Genomic DNA, 9,149 nt, shown 5'->3' with positions numbered 1-9,149 from the left:
TGATGTTGATTATGCAGGTTTTCTTGTGGATAGAAAGAGCACCTCAGGTATGACACACTTTCTTGGGTCATGTCTTGTGTCATAGGCTACTAAAAAGCAAAATTCAGTGGCCTTATTTACTGCTGAAACTGAGTATGTTGCTGCTGCTTCATGTTCTGCTCAATTGTTGTGGATCAAACAATAATTAATGGACTTCGGAATTGATATTGGTTGTATCCCTATTTTTTGAGATAACACTAGTGCCATTAGTATGACAAAAAATCCGGTTCATCATAAGAGAACTAAGCACATAAATGTTAGGCACTAAAACAAATACGGGTTTTAGCGGCAATTATTTATCGGCAATAAAGTAATTGCCGCTAATTTATTCGGGGAACGCAAATATTACCGGCCAATAAATATTTACCAGTAATTAGTATATGTTTAATTTCCATTTAAGAGAATAAACGGTAAAAATATTATTTTTGTTCCTGTTTTATTTTTCCTCTAAATCCTCTCCCGCTTAAACCTTGTAAAGCCGCTCAAACTTTTCAACAAAATATTCTAAATTGGCAAAACAATATACGCTCAAACAATATACTCTTGAAATTGGCACCCAGCATCTCCATCTCCCTATATCTCAACCGATGACCAAAATCGTCGGCACCGTCACAGTAGCTGACACCTTCACAATCACCGATAAGTTTCTGTCTCTATTTATGATTCGATTGGGTGGATTAGGGGTTGATGAAAAATTATTGTTGGTTAGGTCTAGGGTTTCGATTATCGAAGTATAATCGCCGGCACCATCTCAATCGCTGCTAAATTTTATTCCGAGCCACTACAATACTTTTTTTTGGGTTGTTGTTGCTCAAAAAATAGACTTTAAGACATCTTGTTAATTTTTTAAATTCTATGAAATTAAGCAATGAGAATAACGCATCGTCCTTAAGATTTACTGGCCATTATATGGAATTTTATAGTTTCATATGTTATAGTTTCAGTCGTTGTCCTATGTTATCTATTTGATATATAAAAAATATAGTAATGAAGTGCTTTTCTATCATTCAAGGCATTTTGTGCAATTTGTTCCTTTATTCTTCACTAATACCAATCATTGTTGTTAGGGACATGTATTAGGAAATTTTTCCCGTTCTTGATAGTCCCAGTCGTCTATTTGATGTGCGAAGTCTTCAACTATTTATTCACTTTGAAGTTTAAAGTACACTTTAGCACCTCTGATGTGCTTCTTATCTAGTTTTAGCATTTGTGTGGTGAGAAACTAGGATTGCAATTGCTTGAACTATTAGATTCAGTTAATTACAGTTTCGAAACCTCTCTGAGATATATATTGCTAAATCCTGTTATAAGAGATTTTTTTATATTTCTGTATAAGCACTGCTTCTACCCTTAAATTTGGAAATCTTCGAGCAGAAAAATGTTGCACTCTACTAAAATAATATGTTGGTTTTAAAAGAAAAGACTTGTACATGATCAGTTTGAGCATATCTACAACTTTTTTCAATATCAGGTTTCTGGAGAGTATATCTTCTATTACAAATATTTGTCGGACTTTCTTCTCATGATATCTTTTTTTTTTTTTTGATAAGGTAGATATTTAAGCATACAAGGAGGAAACCAGTCAAATGTCTAATTTTCTTTACTATTGCTTAACAAAGTTATTGAGGCATTGCTATTGTTTAACTCTCCATCTTCTCTTTTTATGTAGGTTTCGAGATTGTTACTGGCATTATTCTCCTTCACTTTCTTATCTTCATCGTCAAAGTATTTTGCTTACTAGGTACCCAAATACTTGAGCCTAAGTCTATCTGTGATTTGTGATGTCCAACTATGACAGTTTGTGATTTGTAGAGATAATTTTTTTTATTTTTTTTTTATTTTTTTTTATTTTTTATGTTTGCTATATTGTGATTTGTGATTTTTGGATGCTGTTAAATTGGCGGAGAATTGATTGAATTGATTCCTCTAGTTTTCCTAATGTTATATGTTTAATTTTGATTGTTATAAGCTATTCATAGCACGCTATACTTAAAGAAAATCTTGTTAATTTAAGTGTAAAGTAATTCTATTTGAATTGTTGATTTAGGTGGATATGAACTATTCAGTTTGTTAGCTTTTGAGATCTCTTCGTGTTAATGCTCCATTAATTCGACTATGTTAATTTTTTTCCACATATATTTGTGACTTGTATTCTGTTCTAAAATTGTTGTTAGTTCTTGTTTCGCCTTTTGCACTTTAAATTATGAAAGTGTTATTTAATAGTTGATATGCTAGGAAAATGTTTTTTAAGATTTTCTAGTACTTGTTAAGAAAAGAATAATTTTAAGTTTATTTATTTAAATATTAAATGAATACATGCTAAAAGCCTCTTCTTCTGTTATTTTTTATCCATTCACTTACTCATCCTTAGTGTTACTGCATGGGATATCCTTTATCTTTTATATTACTAAAGGCAGCTTGTTTTACTTTCATTGAGGTGAGCCCTAGTTGTACATCACGTTAGAACTGATGAACGATTGACTTTCATTCAGGGAGAAATACATGAAGTATAATATCGTTAGACTAATATGCTGATGTAAATGCTGTTATTTATTGCTGAAAACTTGCACAATGAAAGTAGGAAAGTAATTTATCATGGATGTTGAGTTAGACAACGCAAACATATGATACCGTATTTCTAGAAAATACAGGACAATGCAATGACTGCCATGGAAAATATTTAGTATTATTGGATAGTATAAGAACACCACCACCAAAAGTAATAATAATGATGATGATATAATAATAATAATGATAACAGAGTATGACAATTATAATCAAACTTCTGATTGCAAGGCAAAAAGGAGAAAAGTTACTGTCATGTCCAAAATGCCGAACCTAAGTTAGTAGCCTGAAGTGTCTTACTTTATGAATTAGAAGTCATAATCTTGAGGAAAACTCTTATTAACTGAAATACATGTGTAGCTAGATAATATATGTTTTAAATTTATAAATCCTTCTAATGTAAAGACATCTACGATATGGAGTTCAGAAATATTATCTTACTAAAATCATATCCATCTTAGTGGTATCAATCATGGTGTAATGAAAGAAGTCTCAGTGGATGGCTTACCAGAAAAATGTGAAGTTACATCTTAAATCAATGAAAGCTCTGAGTAGTCACATTAATTTGTTCTTCCCAGTAATTTGGATTATGATCTCTAAATAACAACGCATATTTGTGATGCTTATTAGTGTTAATTGCTTTTGAGTGAATGGACTTCATGAAAGAACACAACAAATAACTATATATTAAGATGAATTGCTTTCTTCTATTTCACTTTTGGTGTAAAGAGAGTTGGTAGAAGAAGTAGAATCACTGTTAAACATCATAGAATCCCTGTAAGATTAACTAGGGAACTTTTGTGCTCTTTTTGTGAATTGTAAATATGGCTCTTCCACTGCCGTTGTGCTAATGGAATATAATTTGTTATCTTTCTTGAAAAAGAAAAAGAAACAAAGAGACCAAGTCAAAAACTTTGGAACATTACGTGCTGAAATATTTGATGATACAAATATTCAGACATGAGGTGCTGCTCATGGTGTTGACATAAAGGGAAAGTTCTTTGTCTAGTTCTATTGGTTCTCTTTCCTTTAATAGTTAAATTCTTAGGACTGTAGGGTGGTTTAAACATCAATCTTTATCATTGTAGAGCTGATATTTTTTAATAGAGCCTACTATACATAGTGAGCATATTGTTATACAACTGATACTCTATTAGTTAATCTTGAAGACAAGAGATATGGTTTCTCTTTGTTAACTGTTAAGATGTATGTTTGGGATCATGAGTTTATACTTAAAACTAATGATCAACTGCAGAAGAACTGCACAGTTGTTCAACAACAGTAGAGGGACAACTACACAATTGTGCAACAACTGCAGAAGGAAAACTATGCAGTTCTGCTACAACAGTTCTATTTTTATGCTTGTCTTGGCTTTTGTACGTATAGCAACCTTGAAGATAGCTTCTTTCAACTTATTAGGACACTCTTCTATTTGTGTATTTGTATTTTTGTCGCACAGTAACGGGAAAATCTACATAAAGTTCATTAGGTTTGCATCTTCTGGTTGTGTTGCACATTGTGAAACTAACAAAACTTCGGCATTAGGATCAGTTGCTTGCTTCCTCTCATGTGATGATTCTTGATTTCCTACAGCGTTAACTTTAGTTCCAATATGAGCACTTTGTTGTAGTTTTTTGACATTGTTGTGACATTTATAATAATATTCTTGCTTTGCTATTCTCTTTTAGTAGCGTAATATATCTGGAGTTAGGATCCTTGATGTCATCAGATGATTCAGATCTTTTTCATTTTAGGTAATTCAGAAGCAAAAAAGGTCTGTGGGCCTACTTTACTGAAAGATAATTGGAAACTTTCAATGGAGAAGACAGTTGATGTGCCGTTTAATAAATGCCTCAAAGTAGCAATGCCACCTCAGGTGAACAGGTAACTCAATTTTATAAGCTTTAAACATTTTTAATTAAATTTTATTATATAAAAGTATTGTTACCTAACATGTTAATATTTATTAGATCCCGGACGCCAATAGTGGACATGAACATCAAGGATACCTAGTGTTACTGAAAATGCTCAACTTTCTCACGGTACTACTCTTTGTCCTTCGTCGCTATTGTTTGAGTTTTGATGCTTCGATTTTTATTAATTTGTTATTGTATTTGGGCTTACTTGGATACTTCTTACTTTTATATATTTCCGTTTCCCACTTGTTATGAATGTCGTAAAATTGTGATAGTAGTTTCCTGCCTGAATCACATTCACCTTTCTGTGGATTTAACACCATTGAAGTAAGAAAAATCAGATCTTTCTATGGGACTAAAAGATGGATTGTAAACCAGAAGCTTCTGTTGCACCCATCTTCTTGTTGATGACAATCATGACTTTCTAGGGACTGTTTTCTTGGTTGAGCGCTGCATCTATCTGCTTGTTTGGTTAGCAAACACTAAAAGGTTAGGGGGTATAGAGTATATAAGCCTAACTAGGAGACGATTTGTTACCTGTAGAAGAGTGCTATCTAATTCAACTGATGAGAATTATTCGTGTGGAATTAAAGTTGTTTGACATTGGTTTGTAGGAAATAAAACTGAAGGGTTTTTTGAAAAGAGGCTAATTTGGTGAAACCAAAGACGATCCATGACACTTAACAAACCCATGCTACATTTTTCTGTCATGGTTATACAAAGAATGAAGTGAGGAATTAGTGTATAAGAGTGAAGGTGGACAGAGGGTATCTTTTATTGGAATAAAAATTTGTATTATATAATTGGAACATAAGAGTGAAGCAGAGTTTTTCATGCCTGTCTTTTCTGAAGTGTACAATAGACCTTCTGGAATTTAAATTGCTAAATATTTCTATTTACTCTCTAAAACTGTATGTTCATATGCTATGATGACATGTTTCAAGTCTAATGTTCTTGCATCATTCCAAATTCATCAAACTCATGGCTCCCAAAATATCATCACTTTATCTCATGACATGTTTCAAGTTTATTTTGAATCATTCCTAACATCGAACTCCTCTCACAAAGACATCATCAGTTTATCTCTTCGTTAAATTTGGTTATTGCCTTGTGAGTGTTACTAAACATTTTCCTATGTATATGTATTAGCTTGGCAACTGAGATGTTAGCTCTTTCAGTGTGAAAACAAGCAAATGCTAGCTTTTCCGGCTTATCCCTGTGGAGAAGAATAGCTAGGACTAGAGGTCTCGGTAATTTCCTTTTGTGGGGCATATATTTCGTCCTTTGACATAGTTATTTTGTAATTTCAGGTCATACAGTCTAATGTTCGATAATTTAGCGGGAGGAAGATTTCAAAATGATGAAAAATTGCGGAAATCATTTGAAGACCATCATTCTTTGGATTAGTTATATAATGACATTAGTTATTTAGTTCGAACAATATATGTTTATTTTTTTTTAGTTACTATGACATTAATATCTTTTATTAGCACTTCATTTTGTTAAGATTTAATGAGATATATTATGTTTTTTTTTGAATTAATATTAATATATTTTATTATTTGGATCATATTTCAGACGAATGTAATAACTATTATTAATGGTGGCTAAATTAATGCTATTACTGCTAGTGACTTGTAGCGCTAATTTAGCTGGATATTACAACCATTATAATTGCTGAAAAATAATTGTCCTTAAAGATATTGACTTTTAGCGGCAATTTAGTTGAACATAACAACCATTAAAATGGACGCTAAAATGTTAAACTAAGATGTTTTTAGAAGGGATACTATAGCCATTTTAATTGCCACAAAATAATTGCTGTTAAAGATGTAAATTTTCTAGCGGCAATTATTTTGAATTTAGCGGCTATATAAATGGACACTAAAGGAGCATATTAGCCGTTTTGAATTGAATTTAGTAGCCATTATAATTGCCACAAATAATTGTCATTAAAGATAAAACTTTTAGTGGCAATTTGTCACGACCCAAATTTCTCACCCTCGGGAGTCGTGATGACGCCTACTAGTGAAAGCTAGGCAAGTCAACAATTCCGATTAGTTTACACTTTTCATATTTTTAATCTCTTAACAATTTCAAGCTAACATATTTATAAACAACGGAAATAATAATAATAATAATGCGAAAGAACGAAATTCAACAATTTAGCTAATACCCATACGAATCCATAAACATAAACCACCAGAACCGGTGTCACATAGGGGTGGGCATAAAATCTGAAAAACCGAATTCCGAACCGAACCAAATTAATTTGGTATTTTGGTTTCGGTTTTTTCGGGTTTTCGGTTTTATAATTCTACAATTTTTGGTAAACCGAAATACCGAAAATTCATACTACTAAGCCCAATTATAGGCCCATGCGGCCAGCCCATGCATCCCCACAGTCCACTAACACCAAGGCCCAGCTCCCTCAAGCCTCTCAACTCCCAACCCAAGCCCGGTAGAATTACCCACTACACAGTACACATTACATTACTCATTAGGATTTAGGGCTTCGTTAATGCTTAGACCTTAGTTGCTTACTGCCTTCAGACTCAGAGTTCAGACTTCACGCTTCGACTGGAGAAGTGGAGATATCATCGAGAAGAAGAAGACGAGAATCGAGTCATCGAGTGGAGTTGGATCGACTGGACGACTGAGACTCTGCGAGTCTAGGATATCACTTTATCACTTATCAGTCTGCGAGTAGACGATTCTCGTCTGCTTACTGCTTAGAATCGATTCGATTCCTCACTCCTCACAAATTCCGGGCAAACGAAGTGTCGAAGTCTCGAAGACGCTGCTGTCCTGTTCCAGTGTTCCGAGCTCGATTCAATTTCAATTTCAAAGGTATGTTTCGCTTTCTTTTGGTTGTACTGCTAATTGAATGAACTGTTGTTCCGAGCTTTTTGCTTTAGTAGGAAAATATCATCTGTATCACATTCATGCTGTTTAATTCATTTGTAGATTTTTGTTTCAAAATAACTGTTACTGGGATTGTTACTGATAGCTAGGTAGTTAAATTTGTAGATTTAGTTGTAGGGTAACAACTAGCAAGGTAGTTAATTTGTTGATTGTTACTGATAGCTAGGTAGTTAATTTGTTGATTGTTCATTTATATTTATATTTGTTTTATTTTGTATAGATGGAAGATACAAGTAAAGTAAGTGATGTTGGTTCCAGTGAAAGTTTACCTATTACGGTAGATAGTAACACCAACACCATTGATACTCAAGATTCCAAGAAAAGGAAAGCAATGCAACCTAGGTCTGACGTTTGGAACCATTTTGATAAATTTGAGGTTAATGGGGTTGGGAAAGCACGGTGTCGATATTGTAAACAAGCTTATGCTGCTAATTCATCTAAGAATGGAACAACAGGATTGAAGAATCATTTGCTTAGATGCAAAGAATACCCACTTAAAATTGCAGAAGATAATAGTCAAACAAAGCTAAATTTTCAATTTTGCCAAAATGATGAAGGATCAATTTGGAAATTTGATCAAAAAGTGGTTAGGAGGGCCTTAATTGAGATGATAGTTACTGATGAACTACCATTTAGCTTTGTAGAAAATGAAGGCTTTAAGAAGTTTATGAGAAAAACTCAACCACTATTTCGTATTCCTTCTCGTAGAACAATAACAAGGAATTGTTATGAAGTTTACGGTGAATTGAGGCAAACTCTAAGAAGTTCTTTTAGAGAAGCACAACCAAAAATTTGCCTAACAACAGACACTTGGACTTCATTACAAAGAATAAATTATATGTGTTTGACAGCCCACTTCATTGATAGGGATTGGAAGTTGCATAAAAGAATACTTAATTTTTGCCCTATCACTAGTCATAAGGGTGAAGAGATGGCTAAAGCTATTAGGGATTGTTTGCTTGAATGGAAATTAGACAAGGTTTTCACTATTACTGTGGACAATGCTTCTTCAAATGATGTCACTGTCAAAGAATTGTCTAAACAGTTAGATATGTGGAAAACTAATATGATGAGTGGTAAACATCTTCATGTGAGATGCATGGCTCATATACTAAATCTAATTGTGCAAGATGGTTTGAAAGAACTTGATGCTTCTGTGACACGTGTTAGAAATATTGTGAGGTATGTGAGATCTTCGCCTGCAAGGACCTTAAAGTTTAAACAGTGTTGTGCACATGTAAAGGTAGAATGTACCAAAACGTTGTGTTTGGATGTTCCTACCAGGTGGAATTCCACCTACTTGATGTTGGATACAGCTCAACACTTTGAAAAAGCCTTTGACAAGTTGCATCTTTTTGATGATGGATTTTCTGCATATCAATGTTCTCATCTTTGTGAAGATGGTGGTAATGCAGGTCCTCTTGAATCTAATGATTGAGTGAATGTGAGGAATGTTATAGAGTTTCTTGCACGATTTCACGAGCTAACTAAAAAAGTTTCAGGTTCACGTTATGTCACTTGTAATTCTCATTTTGAGGATGTATCTGAACTTTATTGTCATTTGAAAATGTGTTTAGCTAGTGAGGATGAACATTTGAGAAAAATGGCTCATCAAATGCAAGAAAAGTTCAAGAAGTATTGGGGTGAACCTGAAAAGATGAATAAAATGATTTTTATTGCTTCCGTCTTGGATCCACGTAACAA

General features: G+C 33.4%; 1 long non-coding RNA gene across 1 annotated transcript; it reads left to right on the top strand.

The window, feature by feature from the left end:
- Nucleotides 1-527: 527 nt before the first annotated feature.
- LOC104242703 (uncharacterized) lies at nt 528-6,150 on the top strand. The gene is made up of 4 exons (XR_715057.2): nt 528-1,780; nt 4,359-4,488; nt 4,575-4,646; nt 5,831-6,150. It is a non-coding gene; the product is annotated as an uncharacterized lncRNA (long non-coding RNA).
- Nucleotides 6,151-9,149: the final 2,999 nt, after the last annotated feature.

This window comes from Nicotiana sylvestris, chromosome 6 (assembly GCF_000393655.2).
Source record: "Nicotiana sylvestris chromosome 6, ASM39365v2, whole genome shotgun sequence".
NCBI lineage: Eukaryota > Viridiplantae > Streptophyta > Magnoliopsida > Solanales > Solanaceae > Nicotiana > Nicotiana sylvestris.
This window is presented reverse-complemented; position numbering and strand designations above follow the sequence as displayed.